Raw genomic sequence first — 18,616 nt, forward strand, 5'->3', positions numbered from 1 at the left:
AAATTTTTATATATGTCGAGTAACAATCCACAAGAGCATTTTATTCTTAACAAATTATTTTATTCTTAAAAAAATAAATAGATATTGATCTATTACTAATTTAATAGACCTTGTGTCATGAGCAAAAATTTTTTTGTTGAACAATTAAAAGATGCACCTACTCTTTATTGCAAACAAAATGATACGCAAAATGAAAAGTAATGCTTACGTAATTATAACAACGATAAAAGACGAAAGAGATGCGCACGAAATAAGAGGAGGGAGAGAGAGGGGGGGAGGATAATGATTTCCGTTTAATTTACTTCAAAAGAGAGCTTCCACGTGTCATAGACTGAGTGCTATCGAAAGTTCAAAGTAGCAGTCGATAGAAAGCAAACGGGTCCATTGCCGCGCCGTTTATAGACGTCTCGTTCGAGATCAGAGAAGGAAGGTATCGGGGTCCTAACGACCGTTCCGTTCGATTGCAGTGATTACAAAGTCGGTTGTTAGCGACTCTTTGAAGCCCAATTATTCTTGGTAATGACTCTTCTATTTAATCACAAATATACGTACATAGCAGCGTGCATTGCGAACTTGAAAGGCATGCTTTGGAATCGAAATTCAAAAATAACCGAAAATACAATTTCAAAGAAGATCGTGTTTCAATGAACAAGGAACATCGCGTTGATTGCAATAGTAAAGTGATAAAGTTCTCAACTACGAACAAATGTTTTTATCGAAATCACGGCAGTGTGGTTTACTATTGCCGATAGATATCCGTCGATAGATACCCCTACATTAAGACACTCGACACTCTGCACTGCGTCCTACACTCTCTGCCTCGCTCTCGTTCCATAATCTACGATGTAGTTTCGTCTTCATTTGCCAAATGGTCGGTAAATCTACCCTGCGCGACGTCGTCACTGACTACAGGAAAGACGGTTTAGCATCACGGCATCCAACCGTCGTAGGGGCGTTACGATGAAACTTAACTGCGATGTAAACCCACTTTGGCTCCGTTGGATGCTGCTAGATGAACGTCGTTTCTCACTAACACGAAGTCGCACGAACCATTTAACGATTCTCTGGGTTGGATTACGTGTCGCGCAATCGTCGACCCTGATCTGTTTTTCTAAGCTCGCGAATGTGGGAGATTTGTCTCACCTTAAGCAAAATTATAGTATGTTACGATCATAAAGTATATAGATGTTTGTACGAAAATAGCAATTGTCAGGTACAGAAGTCATTTTTTACTTTGTTATTATGCATATATAATAATGCTAATTTCTTAAGACTTATAAATATATCGAGCTTAATATTATTTTTTTTAAACTTTCTTTATTGTCAATAAATTGTAAATCAAAGTGAAATTTATTATTTAATTATAACGCTACTATATCGGACTAAAATAAACGTCCGAATGACGATTCCCCAATGAGTCGAATACTTCCAGTCCCGTGAGGAATAATTAATTTTTGCAATAATTGCAGTGTAATACGATAAGCGAAAATACGGGTGTAGATTTACCGCGAAGTATAATCGAGTTTTATAAGCGACGATAAATAATTCATATATGTGTATCTATGTGTTTAAGCGAAATTGGAGTGGCATTATGTAACCGAAAAATGGACAAGCGACATTTGACTTTTTAATTCACAGAGATACGAATTCGATAAAAAGACAAAATCTATCTGATATCGTCGAAAAAGAAAATATGAAGTCCCTGAGACTTTCAGACCTGTCACTTCCGACCTGCAGAAAACAACATTCTTGAAACGAAAGACTGGTCGTGGAAATTGGATTGTCCTTCGAAAGCCCCTGGGGTGTCATGCGTAGGAACGCGAGATGATTCATTCAACACTACATCCGTGAAATGTTCTGAAACGTTCCACTACTCCGTAGAAGAGAATAAGCTATAAATAGAAACGAAATTTTGCACGTGCTGGTAGATTTCCTTAAGGAAATTTTATGAACCATTTAATGCACTTTTGCCATCTAAAACATTCAATGCTCTCTATCAGATTCGTATCGGAATTGTACATATTTTATGCACTCGCTGCAACAATGAGGTTTGAGTAATATCATTAAACTAGATTATTTCTCTTGCTTATTATTACATTAAATAACCGTACGACTTTAATGCGGAAAGGATCAAAATTGTAAATTATATTTGGCAGTTACGAACATTTGGTACATAAATGATTTATTAAACAATTGCTCTAATTTGCACTTGCATCAATGAAGTGATATGTATGAGAAAGCGAACATATACGTGATAGTGCGAATAGAATCGACGAATAGAATGAACGAATATCATAAATATTTTAAATGTAACTTTTCTTAGCTCTTAGTACATTCTAGAAATACTTCTAATTACAAATCGCTTCAACTACTCAAATTAAAAAGCGGAAAAACAAAAGTAAATAAAAGTTAGCGTTTGATGGTTGTTCGTTTATATGAACTTTTCTCATTATTTTGTTTAGTAGAATGCGCTGTTGAAGTTAGATTAAACATTTTAGGAGCACTCTGTGCACTAATCATGGATGTAATCTCAACATTCATTCACGCAGTTACAAGAGCAAGAAGTTGTTGTTCTTTACAAGCATTGTAAAATTCACGAAGCTATACGATAGAATTGTCACATGTGTGTGTGTGTGTGTGTGTGTGTGTGGATTGATATCTTCCTGTTCTTCAATCGCAAGAAATGCTTCCGTATTTCTTCGCGATTTTGAAGTTGCTCTTAATTCCATCACTCCAAAAAATCTCTACAGTTTTTCTCTCTCGCTTCTTTCCAACATTACATTTACCGGAGCACCTTCGTAAAAAAATTACATCGGTGGGTGCCAGGATAAATACGCGTCGTAGCGCAAATGTAAAATGACGTGAACATTAAATAAAGCCCGGAATAGCGACAACATTCTGCGCGTCCTGCAAAGCTCCTTAGATAGAAGTAAATTGTAAGTCTCTTACCCGACTGGTCAACGCCGTAAGCACTTTCGTTTGGTCGGTAAAAACAGCTTGAAGCGTAAGGAGATTAGAGTCGTTATGGCGTCAGCCGGGGACAAAAGTGGAGGAAGTTTCATGCGAAAGTCGCGACCCTCGTCTAACGTTTCACCATCTCTCGCGACGCAAACCGTGCAAAGTGACGGAAAGCCGGCTACCGCTACAAAAGAATCACAGTCGGGATGTACTAAAGTACAAGTTGCGTAACGGTGCAGACGACATTGAGCCCCCGCGAGAAAGGAATAATTCACGCGACAAAAATACGAAGAAAGTCTCGCCGTGTCGCGGTACTAGGGTAAAAGAATCTCTCTGCACGATGAAACTCAATTCGGATTTCTTTATGCGTTGAAATGAGAAGCTTTTTATTAAGCGCAGTTGGAATTTATAGCAATTATTGGAATTTATAGCAATTAAATTAAGTGAAAGTTCTTATTTTTCTAACGAAATTGTTTCTTAAAAAATTTCTAAGCGTATTGTTAAATGCTGAGTAGATATATTAAACGTAAGTTACTTACAGTGATGCGTCAGACTAGTGGTCAGAATCTGCTTATTAACGTCCGCGTACTCAGCAGAGCTGAAAATAAGAAATAACATAGTTATTATTTACAACGTTAATTTATTTGAAAAAATGCACTGAGAAAAAATTATTTATTTGACTAAAAAATAATTTAGCTCGTCTTTATTTCTTTCGATGAAGAATGCTATATATTTAAGTTAAACATATTATATTTAATACATACATTTTCCAACGAAAGAAATAAAGACAACTAAAATTAATTTGGTCATCAGATAAACAAAGTTTTTTTCAGTGTACTGTTTTTACAGTGTATTGTATCATATCGTAAAACAGCTGACAATCTTTCTATTTTAAATAATTTGTTATTTATCAAATTATATGCGCAGTGAGACAAATATTTACATATAACAATTACGAAAGTACAGATAAATCTCAATTTATGCGGTGCTCGAAGATTAATGCGGCTATTTCTTAGAAAGCACCGCAGGAATGCTTGACTAGATATGTATGCAAAGCGGCTCACGTTTTATTTCAGACGTCTGTGTTGCTTCCACACGCTATGTGGTAATCTACATAAAGATAATTTTAATATGTAACACTTTTCATATTCAACATCAAGAGTATAATTCTAAAAATACCAAATAAAAAAGACGAAAAAAGATGAAAAAGTACATCTAAATTTTTCGCGAAACCACATATTCTAAACTATCTATAATTGTTAAAAATATTGTATTGATGTTAATGGTGGATGGTGGTTGTTAAAAGTTGAATCTAAAATATATTTATGTCAAAACAGCAGATACAGAAATACAAAAAAAAAATTAATTTTATAAGTTTTGTAGTTTTTAATAATTTAGCATATGATAAATGATACGCCAGGTAACTCTTAAACGGGATAAATGTCTCGGATAACTCGTTCGTGCCGGTGGTGCATGTTTAATGCCGGAAGTGGCTCGACTCCCAGACCTCGTCGTCATCCTCTCGCAGCGGTTTCCGCAAGCTCCGTAGGGTCATTAGCCAACCATTCATTATGCAACTGCGAGGCAGTATTGCGTCAATATGGGGGCGGCAGATTGTTGGCCCAATCGATAACAATGCACCGTGTTTACCAGCCAGATAATCAACAGACGCAGCTTCTGCTGCCTCGCCTCCGAAGACCAAGCAAGTGGGAATTACGGTCCGCTTCGCTCCGAATGATATTGCGTTCCGGAAGTGTTACCTTTCCTCGTACCTCTCTACCCGCCGGCGATCCGGCGACGTCGATTCGAGCCATCTCTCTATCTCGCAAGTGCTACTATTCAGCCAGAAGCGAGTTACGATTGCGAGCTTACCGTTTCTAAATGATACACATGATCGAAAAGCTGTTCGAATTTGTAGTCTAATCGTACAGATGCTTACGCGATTCAATTATTCCGATATGATTTTCCACTTCGCAATTTACACGGCTGAAGTAATTTGGACGCATACGTCGGCTTTGCGTATACATAAATAGAACATAACGATTTTGTAAAGATTTGATATATTAGCATAATGTGTTCAGCCATGTAAAATATGACAATTCCATTTATGAGATATTTTAACAACATATAGAATTAAAAGACCTAAACCCTTTAATGATACACTAGAAAAAGAATCTGGTTGCATTGATTGGAATACTGGTTGAAAATGGACAAATTAGAATTTTCTGGTTGAATCTATCATTCTAGTTGAGATAATCAGAATTCTGATTTATATAATTAGAATTTTCCGGTTAGCTCGTTTTCAACTAAAAATTTTTCTCACAATCAGTGTAAGGTTGGAGTTGAACGTGATCCATGGCTTCGTCAGTCAAAGCCGTTGTGTATTTTATTGCAATCATTTTTACGTCAGTTAGTAAATTTCATTGTATTTTTTAAATTTATAAATAAACAGAACAAAAAAGTTATGTTATTATTTATGAAGAATTTTTGTGTCATTATTTACTTTTTTACCTATTTTATATACATTGATTAGATAAAAAACCAAATCCAAATTTGACCTTATCTTTCTAAATACATTCTGAAAATTTACCTTATCATTAGAGGACTAAAATCAATAACATCAAATTAATGATTCAAGGTTGGTCACGTTAAACTTGTGTCATATCATGCGACAAGCTATGCATTTCGATGCGTTCGTTACACGAGCGTCTGCTTCGATCGCGATCGCAGAACGGTCGAACGCGTTCAATCGCCCAACCAAGCCATACGCCATACAAGTTCAACGTCTATGAAACGGCTAGGGTGGAGGAAAAGAGGCGCCGGAAGTACGGGCGCCGTGAGATGAAACGTTGTCGGGCGCGATATTCCCGCGCGTAGAAGGACGCCGGTTCCCTTTGATCTAAGTTGCCGGGAATGCAAGGTGAAGGGACAGCGTGCGTAACTGTCGCCCAGGAAGTTGGGAGTAATTTGCTTAGTTGGATTAGATTGTGAATTTTGTGCCACGGTGTTTGAGCCGCTGTTCATCTCGTCGCATCCTCCGTCGCAACCCTATTCCTTCTCCCTTTTCCTTTCCTCTCCTCCCCCCCCCTCTCTCTCTCTCTCTCTCTCTCTCTGTGGTCTATCATCATCAATCCTCGTCCTTCTTGCGTCCCGCTCTGTCGTCAACCTTATAATTACAGTACCATCTTCAGAGATGAGCTTGCCAATTCATTGCCTGTCGGAAATACGCACTTTGATCCGGCAAGAAGCGGGTATTAGCCGGTAGGATAGGTCATCGAAATCCGCGACGGTGCGCAACGTTAAGCGCCATCGCCCCGGATAATGCAGACGCTCCCTGATTTCGCGTGCTTTGATCTATCGGGTAGAAGCGGGTAAGGGCGATCGCGATCAGCGGAACCATGCACCCGAGAGTAATATTAATCGGTCGTCAAACGTGGAAATGAACGAATCATGCGGCATCATTTGTAATTGTGTCGTGCAAGCGTCAGCTTGGAATAAATTTTCTAAATAAGAAGAGACCGGCTAGACGTTTTGTACCCGACGTAGCATTAAAAATTTCTGTTCGTATGTTTTTTGAAATTGAGTAACCTTATATTTTACAATTAATTCAGTTTGCATCTACTTTATTTTAATTAAGTGGAAATTGTAGCGTTCATACATTGTAAAAAACATCATACGGATTTAACATCATGCGGTGTCTATATAATTTTTATCATGTTAATATTAACACCAACGTGCTGTGGATTTATAACCACTGGTGTTTATATCAACCATCATGGTATGGATTAAAATCTATGGTATTAAATCCACATCAGATGATATTGATATTAATACCAACATAGTGAAAATTATATAGACACCGCATGTTATTAGATCTACACCGATATTTTTTAAAATGTAAATTATTTCGCAAATAGGTATCGCACATACGTTATGATGTCACAATCATTACAACTTGGTTTATTCTAAATTACGCACATGTGTATGTGTGGGTGTGTGTTTAGAGAGAGAGAGAGAGAGAGAGAGAGAGAGAGATCCACTTTTTTTCAAATAATCATACGGATTCACCACGTAATTGGTCACTGAAAGATCTCGCGGCCCGACCCAAATACCATTAGCGTCGAATTATGCACGGAGCTTTCGTGATTCGCGTGTAGATCACGATACCGGCAGACGCGTACGTGGTGCACCCGATGGGCGCAGCGGGTGCACGCATGCAGAGAGTCGGATATAATCTCGTCGAAACGGTGGTATAGTGTTCTGTATGCAAGCGTTCGGTATATCTGTGAACGGCGCGGCCCGGCTCGGCTCGACGTGGCGCGGGGGATGCCTAACGGCATTGCGAATCCTATACAAGAGACTTCAGGCACGAATGGCGGATCAATGTTTTATCGATATTGCAGCAGACGTAGCGTTGATGTACGTCTCGAGTCGGCAATACGTATATTGCGCGTGCTTTCTGCCGTTTGCAAGAGGATTTATGGATTAGCGTTTGTTTATTGTCGCCCTTGCTACGATTTTCCCCGTCGGCAACTCGCGCTTTTTTTACCCGGATGATTCGCAGACGTGGAGAAGGGCATTAAAATGGGCGATCCGAGAAAAAACGGGGAAGACTCGCGGCTCGATATGCATGTTTTGTGACGATTGCTCTTCCATCTTTCTTGCTTTCTTTAACCGGCTGAAGTATATCCGGGAAGTACATCCGGGAAGATACGCTTGGAAGATGAGCGTTATCCGCTTTTTAAAGCTCTTGCAAGTTGGGATATTATTTATCCGCATGAAAGAATAATTAAATCTTTTCTCCACATTAATAAATTACAAAATTGCGCTCGCTATCGAGATATGAAAAAAAATGTAACAATCTTCGTCATTATAAAATTAAAAAAAAAAGTTTGTCCGGCTAAGAAGCAACAGAATTTCCGTAATGGACGGAGGAGGCACGAACGAAACATGTTAGTAGACAAAGAAGCGATGTGCCTAGCTCATGGTTGGGCCATGCATGAACGCGCGCCTAGAATCCGCGATGTCGACAGCAGAGAAGGTAGAAGATGCGAAGGAGTAGAACGGAGAGGGAGGACCAGAGAGGTTACTACCGTCAGGAAACTTTTGTTTAAAATTGGAATTCCTTTGCGGCTCGTTGGGACTAGGAATGCAGATAGGGCGGAGGCGACGAAAACCATGAGTGGGCGAGACGAGGTCGCCGGCGGAACGGAAGAAATGCGGGTAGCTGAAAAAGGCGACGTACGATATTGTTTCATCATAAAGGGAAGCTCCTTGCTCGTGAGGGAAAGCTCTTAAGGAACAACGCCGTCAAAACTTAAGCGCGTGTTGACGCAGCTTCTTACGTAAACATTTTGTTATACACTGCGGATTTTCTCGGTTGGGTATTTTCGTAAATTAGTGCAACGCGCGTTGTCGCATATCAATCATGTACAACGACTACTGGTAAAGAGTGACGTAAATGACTAGTAGTAACAGACAGTTAGTAATAACAGACAGATAATAAACGCGGACTAGTAATAACAGATGGTCTTATTCAGTCGTGTCATCCAATTGCAGAATTTAATAATTTCTACATGGATATTTTTATACTAATTTCTCAGACAACGCATATGTCTAAACGACGTCTTTATGATTGTTTTGACGGCATGAAGACGTCTTTCAGACATGCGTGTTATCTGAGTATTTACGCCAATTTACATAGTTTGTTGAAGTTATCACGTAAATTTTCGTAACGCGAGTTTCAGCGAGAGTGCATGAGATTCGTGACTTTGAGCTGCGCGGAATTTATACGTCTGCGATAAGCACGTAACAATTGAACAATTATGTGTTATTTAGCCGAATGCGGTAATCATTTAATTAATTTGCAGGTATCTCACGTACGCTTGGAATCATGTTCCTGCTACGTGTGCCACTACGTGGCTAAACGCATTAACCCATAATTATCGAAATTACAGACCCGAGCAGCAGCCAACCGTGGAGTCTCCTCACCGCCGTCCTCCAAGATTCTCCTCTCGGCCTATTGCGGATACTTAGGTAAGTATCCCATCTCGCTAATTATTCGAACGCAACCGCAACTTCTACGCGGTCCTCCTCTTTCCGCGCTAGTTTTGCGAACTTAAGAAAACGGATTACGACGACTTGATCGTTTAAGAAATTCACTTGGCAAGGATCTTTTTGTGGCGAACCGCGTAATTAAGTTCACGCGTGTCGGCTATTAGAATCCGAATCGCTGTTTGCGTACGAGCGAGTTTCAGGAATGTTGAAAACGCAAGAGTGGCGAATATTTTCGAAGAAGGGTGGCACGAGGACGTAGAGGACGTCTTTAATTTGCAGTTGGAACGACATCGCGAGGGGACGATGGGGATGATGTCTCTCGTTGGAATTTCGCATAGGAATCGATCGCCCGGAACTATGAAATATCGCCATCGACGATGACGTATTTCATTTCGCCCGTCAATTTTTTTTAAAGGCAAGCATCACGGATATCGACGACCCTTCAATGGAATAACGGATCTCTTGAAAAAAAAAAGAAATTCCGCCGCGTTGCAGCCGAGGTGTAATTGCGGATGCAGTAAATGCTTACCCGGAGCAGCGACAATATACAAACGCGGAAGCAAAAAGACCGATTAGAGAGACGCGATGTAATTAAAAAAATGTTTTGTTCCGTTTTACGTTAAGCTCTGTTTATGACACAATAGCGGCGATGGTGATTCGTTTCGCGCACCAACGTTGTTTCCAAACACTGACGGAGGTCCTAATCCGTATTAAATTAATCTTACGAAAAGACCCGTGTAAAGTACGAAAACTTAGCCGGCCACGACGAACTTTTTCTATTAGGCATTATCTAGATCCCGAAACACCGTTTATTTCCGTCCAGAAAGTGTTTTATTTGTTAATACTAGACCGTCTTATCATACTCGTTATTATTCAAGAGTCACGAAGTACCGCGTACACGCGATCGTTACATACCGTAAAATGAAACCGTAACTCTCGGAACGGTATTTCCTAGCTGGACAGCTTCTTTCAAAGTTCGTCATTTTTTTAAGCGTTATTATCACTTTAAGAATCTCAGGTTCTTTTATCAATAAAGAAATATCTTTAATATAAAAAAACTTTACGTTTATAGTACTTGGAGATCTATAACTGGAATAATTTGAATGATAATTTTAAAGTCATACAAAAGAAATATACATATTTTATATCTGGGTAACGTATGGGAAGCGTTGGAATTGCATTAAACGTGATTAAGCTTGACAATGAGATAAGTATAATGAATAGTGTGCTAATGTGAATGTAGGTGAATTTTTTTACTATTACTTCCTACAAAGAGAATTTTGCCCTCTCTCTGTGCTAAGTGTTTCTCCAGACTTTTATCCTGATGAGTTCTGGATGGGGTGTGGTTGATTCTGTCAAGAAAATTTACTAGCGATTCTGACATCCAGCAATTAGAGAAAGTAGGTGCATAAAGTTTCTTCGACTCGACTCGTAACAAAAGTGCTTTCATGATCATTTGCTAATTCGTTAAATATTAAAGATTATACAGAATATTTTATTTCACTTTTATTTAAGCATTTTTAAATATTATTTTAAATCTTGTAATAGAAATGAAAATTATTTTTATATAAAATATATTAGATTTGCAATATATAATATATTGTATATATATATATATATACATATTTATATATTTATATATTTATACAATATCGTATTATTAAAATTTTTGTACTAGTTTTTTGTTATCGTGACTAATCATTTGAACTACGTATTTTTGCTTTTTTCTATTAATCGATATCGATAATAATTACACGACAAAATTTATACAATGTTATTGTATAATATATATTATACAATAACATTGTATAAGTTATGTCATTGTATATGTATAATATATATTATACGTATATATAACGTAATACTGACGCAATTTGTAAGCAATCATATTTCTTCTTTAATATTAATATTTATAATATATTAAATTAACATATTTTAATAAATTTAACATTTATAATATGTTAAATTAACACATTTTATTTATTTATCTTAGAATTTTTGTTTTACAAAACATTTTTATGTTATTCATTTTCTCATAAATAAAGTATGTTATTTTAACAATAAGAAACATTGAATATCAATTTAACACAAAATATTTAAATAGCAATTATATTATGTTGTTACATTAACACTAATAATATTGAAAATTCGATACAGAATTTTAATAAGTACTTGAGTGGATCATTTCTAACACAAATACAGAATATTTTTTACTGTTTATTTTTTTTAATTCGCTCTATTACATATTTTGAAAAATTGATTGAATTCTCGAACAACGGCAACGTGCAGGTGAAGAATCATAGGCAAAACACAGTGGTTCATACGTAGGTACATATACGGAGTTCGACAAAAGTTTGGTTTCCAATCGCGCTGGTGCATTCCAGCGTAGAACTTTATGCTAATTCGATGCGCCGACTGTACAACATTAATAGAAGTCCAACTAGCCGTCGCGGTAGCGGTTCCCACGAGCGCAAACGCACGTTACGCAGATGTCTCTTGTGAGGATGATGGGACAAAGTCGAGAGGATAATGCATCGATTACGCAATCCTCTCCTATGATCGTTCGGATAGTTGGAAGCGACGACCAATCGGATAATCGTGTGTATTACACGTAGATAGACTAATATGCCGTCATCCAATAGGAATGCTCAAACTCGAAACCGGCTTAACAAACAACCAGCTTGAGTCTGCATTGTATGCATTTTACATAGAGATGAACGTAAGTGTGCGTTTGTGCGTCATCGCTGCGGAGAGAAGCACGAGCGAACGAAGTCAAGGGGTTCCTCGCTACAGGCGTCACAACTCATCCTAATTACATCTACCCTCGTTTCCGGATTCTGGGGGCTTCCCGTCAGGAGAGTACACTAGTACTTAATTAGTATTGCCTACCGGACCTACCGGCGCTACAATTGAGATGTTTAACTATGTTTCCATTCCCCGGAGAATTATTATATTCTGATTTAATTTACGACAGCAATTATTTTTCTTACGAAAAGGAAAGAATTCATAGATTTAGAAAATACAGGAAAATATACATCTTAAATTTCTGCATTTTAAATCATTAATTCTTAAAAATACATTGAAGCACTTAGCTTTCGTATAAAAATGCATTAATATGATATGTCATTATTCGAGAATATCTTTTGACGCATACTAAACGTTGAGCATTAATATCATGTAAGATATTATACATATCTTTTCGCAAATGATTTGCTAATTAATTTATCCCTTTCGTGTAAATTGATTTAACGCGCTCAGCCTATCTTTAAATTTAATTATAACAAATCCGGTGTGACTAACGAGCAAGTGGTTGTCGGGTTGTTTGATTATATACGGTGCGTCGAGGAGCACAGCGCTCCGGTTTCGCAAATCATTTATAACCTAGCATTAAAAGATCTTAACGCTCGTGTAGCGTAAAAAATGAACAGGCCGACCAAGTCGGGCCCACTAGCAATTTCGTCTCCCCGGGACATTCTTTCTAATTACCAGAGATTTATTAACGTTGTCGCTGCACAATCCACTTCTTGCATCCCGTACCACCTCCTGCGCGCTTCCCTTAAGCAAGTCCACTTGCCCTATCCCGTGACGATCATTCCTAAAGTAATTGCTCTTGCCGTGGTCTGAGCTAAAAATCAGAGACGCGAAACTTTCGTTTATTCTCAGCAGTCATGTAATCGTTTTATTTTCTATCTCCGTTATATTCTATCAATTTAATATAGTAGCGTTTTGTACCTACTGCAAGCAATAATGACGGGTTAAAAGCGTTGTTTGTATTTAATTTATTTTTAATCACTTATAAATATTATAAAATCTAATTCTTCTCATCAAATGAAATTCTTCTCAGCAAATCTGTTCTTCTCGATATTCTAAATTCAATTTATACTTTAGATTTAAAATATTATACAAATATAAGTATTTAATAATCATATTTAATTAAAAAAAAAATTGATTATTTTTATTTGTAGCGTGAAAATGATTTATTTTTTTGAACAATAATCTCGATTTATTAAACATATAATAGTGAGAATTGAAATAATAAAGGCATATAGTCTTGTTAGAGTATAAATAAGAAGGAAGATTAAGCTAAGCAGAGCTAAGCAAACTATGAGGGTATTTCGGTGTAATGGGGCGAATCCTATTTGATACTTAACAACTTTTGTGGTTTAGCGTTTCTTTATCTTCCTGCTTCACCCCATCAACGAGTTGCAAGCTTTAAATATGTTTAAAATTCTTGAAAAATCTCGCAACTATAAGTTTTAAAATATTCATTACATTAGGGTAACTCTAGTATATACGCCGCATCTATCCTAAACTTAATTTATTAAGTATTATTTACTATGTTTAAAATAAACGAACTATATCAGTAAAAACTTTGTACTATCTACTACTATGAAAAAAATATTAGAAATCCGAAATATATAGATATATTTATTTTTCGTATTAAGAAATGAACTTTTTGAAACCCTTGCATTTTTGCCGTATATCCTATAGGGGAATAGTGGCTACTCATAAGGGAAGAGGGGGGTATGTACGGATCATGAAAAATTTACAAATAATGTTTATAAATAAGACATAAGATGACACAATAACTTATAAAATAAGTTTATAAAGGAATAAGAATGATAAAAATGTATATTAAATAATAAATATATAATAATTACAATCTTCCTACATATATATTACAAGTGTTATGACATGAGATACATATTTCATGTAATATATTCATTGCATTTAGTGCACTGAATTCAATCTGCGCACTTTGTATGCTTTGGGCATAAATCCCATCCGCTAAAAATGCCGTATATCCCAAACAGGTGGGATATACAAGACAGCAAATTAAACAAAGAATACGAAAGCAAAGCACTTGTATTTTGCTATAAAACATGCTTTACTTATTCCTCTACACGTATGTATCACGAAATAACCACTAGGTCTTTTACACGCCCTATAGTAATCATTTTATGTAGATTATAATTTATGATGGGGCGCTACTTATTACAGTGATAAATCGATTCAACTCACAATAATTTCATTAATATTAACAGTAAGAAGCTGAAATTATAACACAATACTAATATAACATAAAGGCATGTAACAGGGTAGTTGCGGGAAAATTACCCCCATTCCTTCTATTTTTGCTGACTTCTGCGGCGTAAATCCCAGCGCAGCGTATTTGCCCTATATAATAACAATATTATTATATTAACGCGCGCATGTGCATGTATGTGTGTCTATTTAACATCGAATTTTGTTTTTGTTTTTATACATAAATAAATATATGTGTATATATATTTGTACGCAATTATTATTAAGTATAGGTAATATAAATTATATCCGTGATATTAATTCAGATAATAATATACATATTTTGTATTGTAACTCAAATTACATTATATTATAAATTATATCATATTTGATGTAACCACATTTGCCATAACACGATGTTGGATACAACACGGATTGATGATGACGTTTACGTTATCATGTCACCTATTCCAGCTAAATTTGTATATTATCTTGATTCGTGCATCTGAAATGATTTGGAAATAAGTGACTCATTATTTTGTAAGCTCGTTGAAAAGATTATTTCGCGAAAAGATACGCATCTTCGTACCATCGAGTTTCAGATTTTAACGGTAGCTGATTGGGGTGAGGCCGGATGATGGAGAAAAATGGGCAGCAATTTTCTTTAAGGGTAGTCCGATGAACGCGAAGTAAGAAAGTCAAATTGTTAGGTACGTTCTTAAAATCACAGATGAATAGAAATTGAACGGAGCAGAGAGAAAAAAACGAGCGCGATGACTCCGTTAAATAATCTAAAAAAAGAGAAACAAACGATTTGTCACATTTCATTGGATAATAACGTAATTTTCATGGAAATTGCAATTTTTTTTCAATAGCCACATGTATAAATATTATTAATATACTGCAAATAATTAATTAGTGCACAATTTATTTTTTCAATAATTTATTAAATTAAATATTAATTGTACTCCTCTAAGGAAGTTGAAAAGACATTTTTATAACTTGTAATCAGGATATATACTACGGTATCTGATTGTATTTTAGAAACATACAAAGTCAGTTTATAATCGAGTTGTTCTTCAATTATTATATAAAATTATCTGTCAGTTTCACTCGTGCGATTCATTTTGTGTTACAACTTATTTTCTGTTCGTCTTTCTCTCCCTTCTTCGTGTCCCATCGTCTCTTTACTTCCCGCATTGAAGGTGACTGATTAAAGAAATCCACGTCAGATGCTCGCATCTTGGACAGAACGCCTGTCAAAAGGTTACGTTAATTGCCTCGCGCTTGATTGATTAACGTTCTGATCCTATTAACTATTGAAAAAGATTAGAGGGAGGCCCTCTCGAGTGTAGATAGATAGTACCAACGTTACGAAATCTGATTATGTTTCTATCGTGAGAGATGAAAAATGATTCTTTGCATTTCAGCAGGTACGTTACATGAAATTATAATGGACTGTGTGGTCCGACAATCATTCATATATTACGCACAACAATATTAATGTGAAATGATTGCTTAGATATATTCTCGAATTTAGACGTGTTATGAAAAAATTATTATTTTAATGTTTTGAAAAACAGCTTTGAATTATCTTTAAATAGTAAATAATTGTGTATTTGATAATATATGTAAAAAGTCAGAGAAATTATTGTCTTTCGACGTAAAATAGAAATATATATGCGCAGTTAACAGTTACGGTCTAACATAATCGGTAATACGAACAGAACAATGTAGTCAATGGGAACGACATACTTTGCATGAGAATACAATCAGTGCAATTCAGCTGGTGCAGGCACGAGGCATATCACTGGGAAATCAGCTTCAGTGATATGCTCCTACTATATATACCGCGCATATCGACAAGTTAAGTCAACGATTGAGAATAGCAAAACGCGCATGGAAGAGAAGATGTATAAATAGACTCAATTTATCTTACTGGTCTTACAGCAAGCAAGTAATTTATTTTATTATTGTCACATGCAAGAACGGAATTTCATTTCCAATGACGGTCTATTTTCCGAAGACTGAAATATTTATGTAGCCGATTTTAATAAACGCAGATATCGTTACCGTAATCGTCGTATTAATAGACAGCGGCAATTAAAACTTATGAGAAATGATTTCGCCGACGTATAGCGATATGCCCCACGTCTGAACTTCATTCAGCGTGTCTAGAGAAGCCTTGAATTCTCGGCTCTGCACGAGTTATGCGAATTGATACCGGTAATTAAAACTTTCCTCGATCGTGCCATGATTGCGCTGTAAACGCGAATCGTGCGCACACACACACACACACACATATATATATGTACACCATACATTCTCAATATAGCTTCAAGATTAAGCAAATATTATCATCTGCAACTTAATTTTTTAACTCATAATATTTACTTCTTAAATAATGTCTAATTTAATTTCATAAGTTTTAATGCCAGTCAAATATCAAGTTAAAATATATTACACATTGAACATTCTTTTTATGAATATTCAAAATAGAATCATTACTTCATAAGTTCTAGATATCCATTTAATATAAAGAATTATACGCACACATGTTTGCGCTAACATATGTTGCAAATTCGCGCGGAACGCTTGAATAATATATTTTCATGTCTGTGAACGTAGAGGTAGATACTCCGAGCATAAATCCAATTATAGGTGGACCTGTTCCCGATGACGTCACATCCATCCTATGGCGACCCTTTCCCTTGGTCTCGATCGGATAACAATTACGACCGCCTATATACCACTATGCTCGCCTAGCCATCGATATCTCATGCCTTTCCTTCGCTCCGACACCCCTTTGACAATTGACCAACACTCCAGAAAGGTCTCCCTCGTTTCGCACTTACGAGATCCATGTCTGCGTTCCGCACCTCAAATATGCTTTTGTCGTCGAAAATAATAGCAATATCTAACTATAAATATCACGAAATACCTTCATGAAATAGCTTCAAAATCTAAAATTAGTGCGATAACTTTTAAGCTCTTTTTTTAGAGTTATTAATTCTATTATTAATAGCTATTAATACTCGCACATTTTATCTAATTATCATAGGGTAATTTTCTTACAAGATGTATTCGATCCAATGAAAACTAGGGATTATGTAGCAATCCAATATGGAGGCTCATATAATATGACCCATGTAAAGCTTATTCATGATGCATGAAATTGCATAGTGCACGAAATTATTGACTAGACCAGTGAGAATATTAGTTACATGACAATAGGACGGACTTGTTTAAATATAGGCGTGTGCATGAGACTATTGACTACACTTGCTGCATGATAATAGACACGCTGGATAATGTCCAGTGGTAGAGATGTATAAAATTGCACATATAGCATAATACGCGATAATTATGGCAAGATATAACTATTAGGTTACTCATGTAAACTGTATGTTTATTAACTCGCGACTGTGCACGCGAGCTCTAAATTACCGTACATAAAAACTCTTTTTTCGCGGTAAAAGCATACATTATTTTCTAATTTTAAATGCCTTTGTAAACATTAGTTTAATTTTATTAATATCGCAATGTCGAATACATCTCTCCGTACGTCGATGCTGTACAAATGTGTTCGAATTGCACGAGGCGATTACATTCCGTCAGAGCTGCAATACTTTTTAACTCCGTCGGGACGTCGCGGCTAAGAGCGATAAACCGGCGGAACATCACAAATTGATATTAGCGAGCAATCGAGCACGAAATAAACAATCGCATTTAAACGTACATCTCTGCCACGAGCCGCCACCGTCCATTTGTCAGAGAATATCACATTTTTCCACTCGGCCGGGCACACAGTACCGAGGACTCTGCTCGCCTGTGTGTCGGCCCGGTCGCTGTTAGTGCGCGCGTGTGTACCATAAAATAAATCGCGGCAAATAAAGGAAGCATCAAGATACAGAGATTCTCTCTCTCCCTCCCCCTCATATTCTCTCTCTGTCATTCTCCTTTTCTCTTTCTTTTTCTCTCGTCAGCGAAGTTCTCTCGCGCCATCTCGATTCTGTCGACGTCCCGCGAAAGCCGACTCCTCCGACGAGGTCTGAGATACACGAAGAAGTCGATGGAAGGGACGGGAAAAAGAAGCAGGGTGAATCCACCTTCGCATCCTCACTCTTTTACTCTGAGGTGGATGTGGTATTGTACTCTCTTACGGTATTTCTAATAACTTCTTCTTCTTCTTCTTCTGCTTCTTCGTCCCGCTTCTGCTTCAGGCTCGTCTCCGCAGTCTTGCCTATCTCTGTCGTCTTATCCACCGTGCCTGCTCTCGTATCGCTGTTCTTATACACCTCCACCCGGCCGCTGCTTTCTCTTCTTCTTCCCCATGTCTGGACTTCACAATGCCAGCAGTAATCCGACACCATCGACCCTCTCCCTTCTTTTCTCGTTCATGTTCCCGCACCAGCCCCCTTGCTTATCGTCTCCAAGTTCCCCCTGAACAACAATTACTCCGCCATATTGTCCGCTATCCTACGTAAACGAAAGGTTGGAGGTCGAGTAAAACGAACTTGAAGGACGATGGATGGGTGGACGGATAAAGATGGAGCGACGCGGTAGAATCAAGTTT

General features: G+C 37.0%; 1 protein-coding gene across 1 annotated transcript in view; it reads right to left on the reverse strand.

The window, feature by feature from the left end:
* Positions 1-18,616, reverse strand: part of LOC108731367 (teneurin-a) — a 344,833-nt gene that overhangs the window by 309,599 nt on the left and 16,618 nt on the right. The window contains exon 2 of the mRNA XM_018461666.1: positions 3,498-3,556. The gene's annotated coding sequence lies outside the window, so the exon portion shown is untranslated. The remainder of the gene's footprint in view (positions 1-3,497; positions 3,557-18,616) is intronic.

Source organism: Mycetomoellerius zeteki, unplaced genomic scaffold, assembly GCF_001594055.1.
Source record: "Mycetomoellerius zeteki isolate Tzet28-1 unplaced genomic scaffold, Tzet1.0 scaffold125, whole genome shotgun sequence".
NCBI classification, from domain to species: Eukaryota; Metazoa; Arthropoda; class Insecta; order Hymenoptera; family Formicidae; genus Mycetomoellerius; species Mycetomoellerius zeteki.